Source organism: Mus caroli, chromosome 19, assembly GCF_900094665.2.
Source record: "Mus caroli chromosome 19, CAROLI_EIJ_v1.1, whole genome shotgun sequence".
Classification (NCBI taxonomy): domain Eukaryota; kingdom Metazoa; phylum Chordata; class Mammalia; order Rodentia; family Muridae; genus Mus; species Mus caroli.
The window spans coordinates 33,063,247-33,071,901 of NC_034588.1; the positions used below are offsets into that span (position 1 = coordinate 33,063,247).

General features: G+C 43.4%; 1 long non-coding RNA gene across 1 annotated transcript in view; it reads right to left on the reverse strand.

The window, feature by feature from the left end:
* Nucleotides 1-740: 740 nt before the first annotated feature.
* Nucleotides 741-8,655, reverse strand: part of LOC115029995 — a 29,103-nt gene continuing 21,188 nt past the window's right edge. Inside the window, exon 3 of the long non-coding RNA XR_003835589.1 lies at nt 741-4,082. This is a non-coding gene — a long non-coding RNA (uncharacterized LOC115029995). The remainder of the gene's footprint in view (nt 4,083-8,655) is intronic.

Here is an 8,655-nt window from a genome sequence, read left to right on the forward strand (position 1 = left end):
CCCCTCAGCTTCCTGATATGATTTATTAAGAATTGTTGCCGGGCGTGGTGGTGCACGCCTTTAATCATAGCACTTGGGAGGCAGAGGCAGGCGGATTTCTGAGTTCGAGGCCAGCCTGGTCTACAGAGTGAGTTCCAGGACAGCCAAAACTACACAGAGAAACCCTGTCTCAAAAACAAAACAAAACAAACAAACAAAAAAGATTTATTTATTTGTGGCTGGTGAGATGGCTCCATGGTTAAGAGCACTGACTCCTCTTCCGAAAGTCCTGAGTTCAAATCCCAGCAGCCACATGGTGGCTCACAACCATCCGGAACAAGATCTGATGCCCTCTTCTGGAGTGTCTGAAGACAGCTACAGTGTACTCAAATATAATAAAATAAAATAAATAAATCTTTAAAAAAAAAAGAATTGTTGATGAAGCCAGGCATAGTGGTGCACGCCTTTAATCCCAGCACTTGGGAGGCAGAGGCAGGTGGATTTCTGAGTTTGAGGCCAGCCTGGTCTACAAAGTGAGTTCCAGGACAGCCAGGGCTACACAGAGAAACCCTGTCTCAAAAAATCTACCCCCCCCCAAAAAAAAGAGAATTGTTGATGAGTAGATGTACATTTTGAGGGTTTAAGATAGATATGATTGATTTTTATATAAAAGTTTAGATATATGATTCTTTTAAGATTTTATAAGATTAGTTTTAAAGATAATAAAATTATTACTCCTTTCTTTGTAACCTCAAATTGCTGCCTGCCAGTAAGAGAAGCTAGCTGAGAAAACTACCTTGCTTGCTTACACTTTGTTAATCTGAATGTATGTGGGTTTCTGAGAATAATTTGTTTTCTTTACCTGTACTACATTATGTTATTTCTTGTATAGGTATTGGAAAATACATTGTTTTTTCATAATCATTTATCAGAAGAAAACTAAAACATAATCACATTATAATTGTATACTGATTGAAAGATTTTGCTGGAATATATAAGCTGTGAAAGAAGGAATAAAGTTTGATGTAGCTGGAAAATTGTTCCTCCCATCCATCAACTCTGTGTGTGTGTGTGTGTGTGTGTATGAATTCTCTCTTTTTCCTTCTTTTTCTTGCCATTTCCAAGGAGTTAAAAGAGTTCATAGTTTTTCCACTGGCCACAGAGACTGCCAGCCCCAGGAAATTAAGCTTTGTTTCCTCAGAAAAAAATTCTGTTGAGTAGCTTCTCTAATCCTCTAATCACTGGCACTTTTGGCAGCAGCCCCTAGAGTTTTATCTAGATCCACCTAGTCATCGGCTCTAAGCACTGACCGCCTAAGGTTGCCTGCCTCGGTTTACCCACCATATGGATGGCAAAGCCAGAGGCATTGGCACAACACCCCCCACAAAGATAAATAAAATCAGTCCTTAAGAACAATAAAAAGAAGGGAAAAGAAGAATCAGTTCTGTCTAATTTTGATCCAACTTGAACCCTGAGTTAGGTCAAAGTGCAAGCCAGAGAGAGAAGCCAGCTCACTAGCCTTGTTAAGATATATTTTAAGGGTCTGGAGGAATGGATCAGCAGCTCAGAACACTTACTGATCTTCCAAAGGACTGGAGTTTGGCTCCCAACACCCACATGGTGGCTCACAACCATCTGTTCCGAGGGATCTGACACCTTCTGATGCACATACAAACATGCAGGCAAAACTGCCATATATAGATAAAAAGGAAACTTATTTTAGGGAGACTAAACTGTAGTAAGATCTTGAGCAAGGCTTTTCCTGGTGTTGCAGAACTGGCTAGCCACCAGGCTGATAAGTAGCCTGCATCACACAGGGGGCCTGGCACTTCCTTGGGGAAAATAAGAACAGCTGGCTCACTCACTCAGCTTGCAGCATATGATTCTTTCCTATCTCTGTGGACTATATAGGCCACTGTGGGAAACCGTTCTGAGCCTCAGAGTGTCAGACCTTAGGGAGGGCTCAGCTCCCCTTCTGTGCCTGTGAAAGAAACATCATTAAAAGAGACAGAGTGTGACCATGGTGCGGACAAGAGGGGTCGCCATGTTTTGTTTTCTGCTTGGATGCAGGCTTATTTGATGGAGTTCTTCTGCCCACTGTCTGTCAGAGGAGAGGGAGCTGGACAGAGGCTACAACCTGGGGGAGTCTGCCTGCTTGCTCTCAGATGTGACAAAGTTATGTGGGCTCCCTGAAGAGAAATAGTCCTCTCAATCTCTCTCTCTCTCTCTCTCTCTCTCTCTCTGTGTGTGTGTGTGTGTGTGTGTGTGTGTGTGTGTGTGTGTGTGTGTGTGATTACAGTGCCTCGCAAAGCCAGAAGGTATTTGAATCTCCTCCAGTTGGAATCGCAGGCGCATGTGAGCCACCTGACATGACAGCTGAGTTCTCTATGTGAGCAGTACATGCTCTGGACTGCTGAGCCATCGCTCCAACACCTTAAGCCCACTCTAATAGCTCACTTCTTAACTTACACACCCAGCTAAAAGCTACTTGGACTGTCCCTTACACAGCAGATTGCTTTCCCCAAACTAAGAAGCCAATGAGTTGGAAGTCATACTTAGCCAGAAACCATTAGGAGACATTTGACTGTGCTTGGACTCATTTTTCATTGTTCCAGCTGGAGGTGAGGCATTTCTGACATCAAGTTTGTAGAGACCAGACATGTTACTAAACCCTACACATCACACAGGACCACGCCCCACAGCTGCATTTGGACAAAATATCAAAAGTGCCGAGATCGACTGGAGTGGGCACTGAATGTCAGAGTCTTTCATAAATACTATCGTTCCTCCTACAATAGTCATTAGCTCTTCTGTCTGGTGGCTGAGGCATTGGGGCTTACAGTGGCTTCCTCCAAGACACACAGCAAGCAAGGAGTGAGGGTGAACTTGAACACAGGTCAGTTCAAAGCCCTTCCGGGTTCTTGCAGTGTAAAGCAGGAACAGAAGGAGTTGAAAGAGAGCAAGGTCTAAGAAAGGGAACAGGGACTGGGGGATGCCCTCCCTGCCAGGAATGTTCCAATGCCACCCGCGTGTCACCTCATTTGAAATCTGCAAAGAGGGGAAAATGTGACCTTGAGCAGTCTCTGCTCCCTTGGCGAAGATAGCTTAACAAGATCCTGCTCTACATCAGAGATGATGGAGATGTGACTCTAGTCCCGGGAGCCCACAGTGCCTACACTGCTGAGCTATCTCCCATCTGCCCGAGGCCCCAGCTGTATTCCCAATGAATCATGGCCTTCAGCTTGGGGGAACCATGCCAAACTCCTCTCCATTCTGCCTTTGGTATGGCAGGCCTAGCCTCCTGCGTGCCCTGTGACTCACTGCCAATAAGGTCACCTTATGAAGCCATCTGGTAAGTGTAATTCACATTCTTCATGAGGTCTAACTTGTTCCCTCCCCTTTCCTTCCGTCAATAAGTTCATATTTTTCACCCCATAGCCTCTCAAATGAAGCTTGAACATTTGCTAAGCGATCCTGTTCTTCCGAGGTAGATTCTCCATCTTAATTATGCTCTTCAAAGTACCATGCCAGCTGGAAACTGACTTCTTTGGTTTTCTTAATGTGACCCTGGGTTTGAAACCGAGAGCCTCAAGAACTTAGATGCTACACTGCACTACCCTTCTGCCTCCAGCTCAGGGATAACTCCTTTGTTTAAAGGTCCAGGAGCATGTAAATTCAATTCAAACTAACACCAAACAAGAAGAGCCCTCAAGTGTCACAGACCTTTAGAGAATTTATATTAACAGCTTCCAGAGACGTGGGCACTGTGAAAGGTCTTGTCTATCAGGAGTGGAATTGTTTGTTCCTCACCAGGGCTGCAAGAATAAGCGCACCTTTCATTAGCTGAGCACGTGTAGGTACACACATGCTGGGCTTTTAAAGGGCATACTTTCTTTAGCCAAATATGGCCTTGGCATGCAGCCAGGCTCATGGGGGCTCACAGTATCTCACCTTCAGCCTGACTGAGGTCATGTGACCTCCATCTTACCAGGACCTAAGCTTTGGGTTGGGTGAGAAGTGGGTTCTTCATTAGGGGTCGTGGTTCAGATTTTCACAGCCTCACTCAGTCCTCTTGCTGTTGGCTGGTATCATCTGAGCGGCTCCTAGAAATAGATTGCACCGTAAAAATGGCAATGATGAAGCAATGAAAACAACAAAAATGTGTGGGGTTTTAAAAGCCAAAAGCACAGTAAGTAAAGCCACTCAGAAAGAACAGCCCATCGGGTGACAGTGAGAAATGCATTCTTTTTTATAGATTATTTCTGATTTCTGAGCAGTTGCAACAATAACAAACGTATTGCGGCAAATGTCTCCATCCCAAATAAGCCCCAGCAATGAAAACACAACACAATATGAATGCATGCTGTGTGCCTAGATTGGGCAGATCTACTGCTACACTACCATCTTCCACATCTATGAGGCCCCTTAGAACTTGCAGTTTTCTCCAGGCCATGTGCTTCTCTGCTTTTCTTCTTCCTCCTCCTCTGCGACCTCTCTCTCTCTCTCTCTCTCTCTCTCTCCCATTTTCTTCTTCTTCTCTCTCTCCACCTTCTGCTTCACCTTCCCTTTATCTGCCTAATCATCAGCTCTCCTTTATTTTACAGATTAAGGTGGAAGCAGGTTTACAGGAAATCACCTGAGTGCTGACTCAGTCCTTGTTTGCAGCCACTCACAGGAGAATGGAATTAACATCAAATATAATTAGTCCCAGGGCTATCCACAACACAAACCAACTGGTCTTATGTTGTGACACAAAACAATGCCAACTTATAGCATTCTGAGGAAATTCAAAGTGAATGTGAGTAACATTTGTGGGATTGTTTTACATGGAATTTGTAATATTACAAATATTAGCAACTCCTAATTTCACCCTTTCTCTTAATTCTAAGTGTTAGCTATAAAACCTGTTTATTGCTTCCTACCCAGGCCAGATCAGCAGCCAGATACCCAGCTACACCTATAGCCTGCATGCCTCCCAGGAGGTCCACAGAAATCAAAGACATGGGTGAGAACCTCGCCCAAATAGCCACACCAGCTGGGGCAACCACAGGGCACAGCTGATTTGGGACCCATCTTCCCTGCCCCCACCCTCATCCCCTGAGCTTCACCTTTATTCTAAGGAGCTTCCTAACCAGGCCAGATCAGCAGCCAGAACCCATGAATATGCCACAGCCTGCTTGCCTCCAAGGAGGTCCACAGCAACACAGCCCAGTTGACATGGTGCCCACCTGCCCTGCAGAGCTCCACCTTCCTACTGGTCCACTTCTCCACCCAGGCCAGATCATCGGGCCCAATACCCTCCCACACCCCACAGTCTGTCTGTCTCCAAGGAGACTCAAAGTAACCAGGGACACAGCCTGCCTGCCCCCACCCCCCACCCCCCAGGAGGTCTGCAGTAACCAGGGACACATGAAGTCTGCTCTAACCAGAGACACAAAAGGCACACCCTAACCAGAGACAGCTCTACCTGCCTCCAAGGAGGTCAGTTCTAGTCAGAGACATCCAGACCAGTTAACACCAGAGATAACAAGATGGCCAGAAGATCATAAGCATCAGAACCTAATGCAATCTGGCAGCACGAGAATCCATGTCTGCTACCACAGCAAGCCCTGGATAGCCTAACACACCTGAAAATCAAGATAGTGACCTAAAATCCCACGACATGAAGATGATAGAGGCCTTTAAGGAGGATATAAAAAAACTCCCTTAAAGAAATACAGAAAAACACAGGTAAACAGGTAGAAGCCCTTAAAGAGGAAACAAAGAAATATAGGAAAATACAACCAAGCAGGTGAAGGAATTGACCAAAATGGCCCAAGAACTAAAAAAGGAAATAGAAACAATAAAGAAAACACAAAGGGAGGCAACCCTGGAGATAGAAAACCTAGGAAAGTGACCAGGAGCTACATATGCATGCATCACCAACAGAATACAAGAGATAAAAGAAAGAATTTTCTTTTGTAGAAGATACCATAGAAAATATTGACACATCCATCAAAGAAAATACAAAGTGTAAAAAGCTCCTAACTCAAAATATCCAGGAAATTCAAGACACAATGAAAGGATCAAACCTAAGAATCAGAGGAATAGAAGAGGATGAAGAATCTCAGCTCAGAGGGCCAGAAAGTATCTGCAATGAAATCATAGAGGAAAACTTCCCTAACCTAAGGAAAGAGGTAGCCATAAATGTACAAGAAGCCTACAGAACACCAAATAGATTGGACCAGAAAAGAAAATCCTCCCATCACATAATAATCAAAACACTAAATGCACAGAACAAAGAAGGAATATTAAAAGCAGTAAGGGGAAAAGGTCATATAAAGGCAGACCTATCAGAACTACACCAGACTTCTCAACAGAGACTCTAAAAGCCAGAACTAGAAGCAATCTCACTAAAATTCCAGAGCAAGACAAGGTTGTCTACTTTCTGCCTATCTATTCAAAATAGTACTTGAAGTTCTAGCCAGAGCAATTAGATAACAAAGGAGATCAAGGGGATACAAATTGGAAACGAAGACGACAAAGTATCAGTATTTGCAGAAGATATGACAGTATATATAAGCGACTCCCAAATTCCACCAGAGAACTCTTACAGCCGATAAACAACTTCAGCAAAGTGGCAGGATATAAAATTAACTCAAAACAAATAAACAGTAGCCATCCTTTACCCAAATGATAAACAGGCTGAGAAAGAAGTTAGGGTAACAACACCCTTCACAATAGTCACAAATAAATAAAATAGCTTGGTGCAACTCTTACCAAGCAAGTGAAAGATCTATACAAGAACTACAAATCCCTGACAAAAGAAATCAAAGAAGGTCTCAGAAGATGGAAAGATGTCCCATGCTCATGGACTGGCAGGATTAACATGGTAAAAATGGTCATCTTACCAAAAGCAATCTACAGATTCAATGCAATCCCTATCAAAATTCCAACACAACTCTTCACAGATATGGAAAGAGCAATTCTCAACTTCATATGGAAAAACAAAAATTCCAGGATAGCCAAAACAATTCTCAACAATAAAAGAACTTCCAGGGGAATCACTATCCCTGACTTCAAGCTGTACTACAAAGCAATAGTGATAAAAACCGCATGGTATTGGTATAGAAACAGACAGGTCAATCAATGGAATAGAATTCAAAGACCCAGAAGTAAACCCACACACCTATGGACACTTGATCTTTGACAAAGAAGCCAAAAACATACAATGGAAAAAAGAAAACATCTTCAATAAATGGTGCTGGTCTAACTGGTGGTCTGTATGGAGGAAAATGAAAACAGATCCATATTTATCACCTTGCACAAAGCTCAAGTTCAAGTGAGTCAGGGACCTCACCATAAAACCAGATACACTGAATCTAATAGAAGAGAAACTGGGAAATAACCTTAAACACATTAACACAGGGAGAAATTTCCTGAACAACAATTGATAAATGGGACCTCATGAAGCTGAAAAGATTCTGTAAGGCAAAAGACACCATCAATAGCACAAATTGGCAACTTACGGATTGGGAAAAAAAAACTTCACTAACCCTACATCTGACAGAGGGCTAATAGCCAATATATATATATATATATATATATATATATATATATATATATAAACTCAAATAAACCCAATAAAACCACATGTCACCCAATTAAAACATGAGGTACAGAACTAATCACAACAGAAGAACCTCAAGTGGCCAAGAAGCACTTAAAGAACTGTCCAAAGTCCTTAGTCATCAGAGACATGCAAATCAGAATGGCCCTGAGATTTCACCTCATACAAATCAGAATGGCTAAGATCAAAAACTCAAGTTGACAGTACATGCTGGCAAGGATGTGAAGAAAGAGAAACACTCCTCCATTGCTGGTGGGTTTGCAAGCTGGTACAACCACTCTGGAAATCAATTTGGAGGTTCCTCAGAAAATTGGAAATAGTTCTACCTAAAGACCCAGCTATACCACTCCTGGGCATAGACCCAGAAGATGCTCCAAAAAGTAATAAGAACACATGCTCCACTATGTTCGTAGTAACCTTGTTTGTAATAGTCAGAAGCTGGAAACAATCCCCATGTCCCTCAACATAAAAATGGATGCAGAAAATGTGGTGCATTTACATAGTGGAATACTATTCAGCTATTAAAATGAAGACATGAATTTTGCAGGTAAATGGATGGAACTAGAAAATATCATCCTGAGAGGAGAGGTGTCCACCCCGCCCAGAAGGGCTTTGACGGAGCACCCAGGAGAGACATCTTGGTTCCCGGATTCGGCGGAGACTAGTCTGCGCAGGTGAGAGTGTGGACTACAGAAGCTAACAGATTCTGGGACAGGTGGAAGCCACAGAGCTTTTGAGGCAGACCCCGTTTGGAGCTCCAGACTTCTGGGCACCTTCCTTGCCAGAGGAGAGGTGTCTGCCCCACCCGGGAGGGTTTTGACAGAGCACCCGCAGGAGCCATCTTGGTTCCCAGATCCCTCTGAGACTAGTCTGTGCAGGTCAAATCTAAGTGGATCAAGGAACTCCACATAAAACCAGAGACAATGAAACTTATAGAGGAGAAAGTGGGGAAAAGCCTCGAAGATATGGGCACAGGGGAAAAATTCCTAAATAGAACAGCAATGGCTTGTGCTGTAAGATCGAGAATTGACAAATGGTACCTCATAAAATTGCAAAGCTTCTGTAAG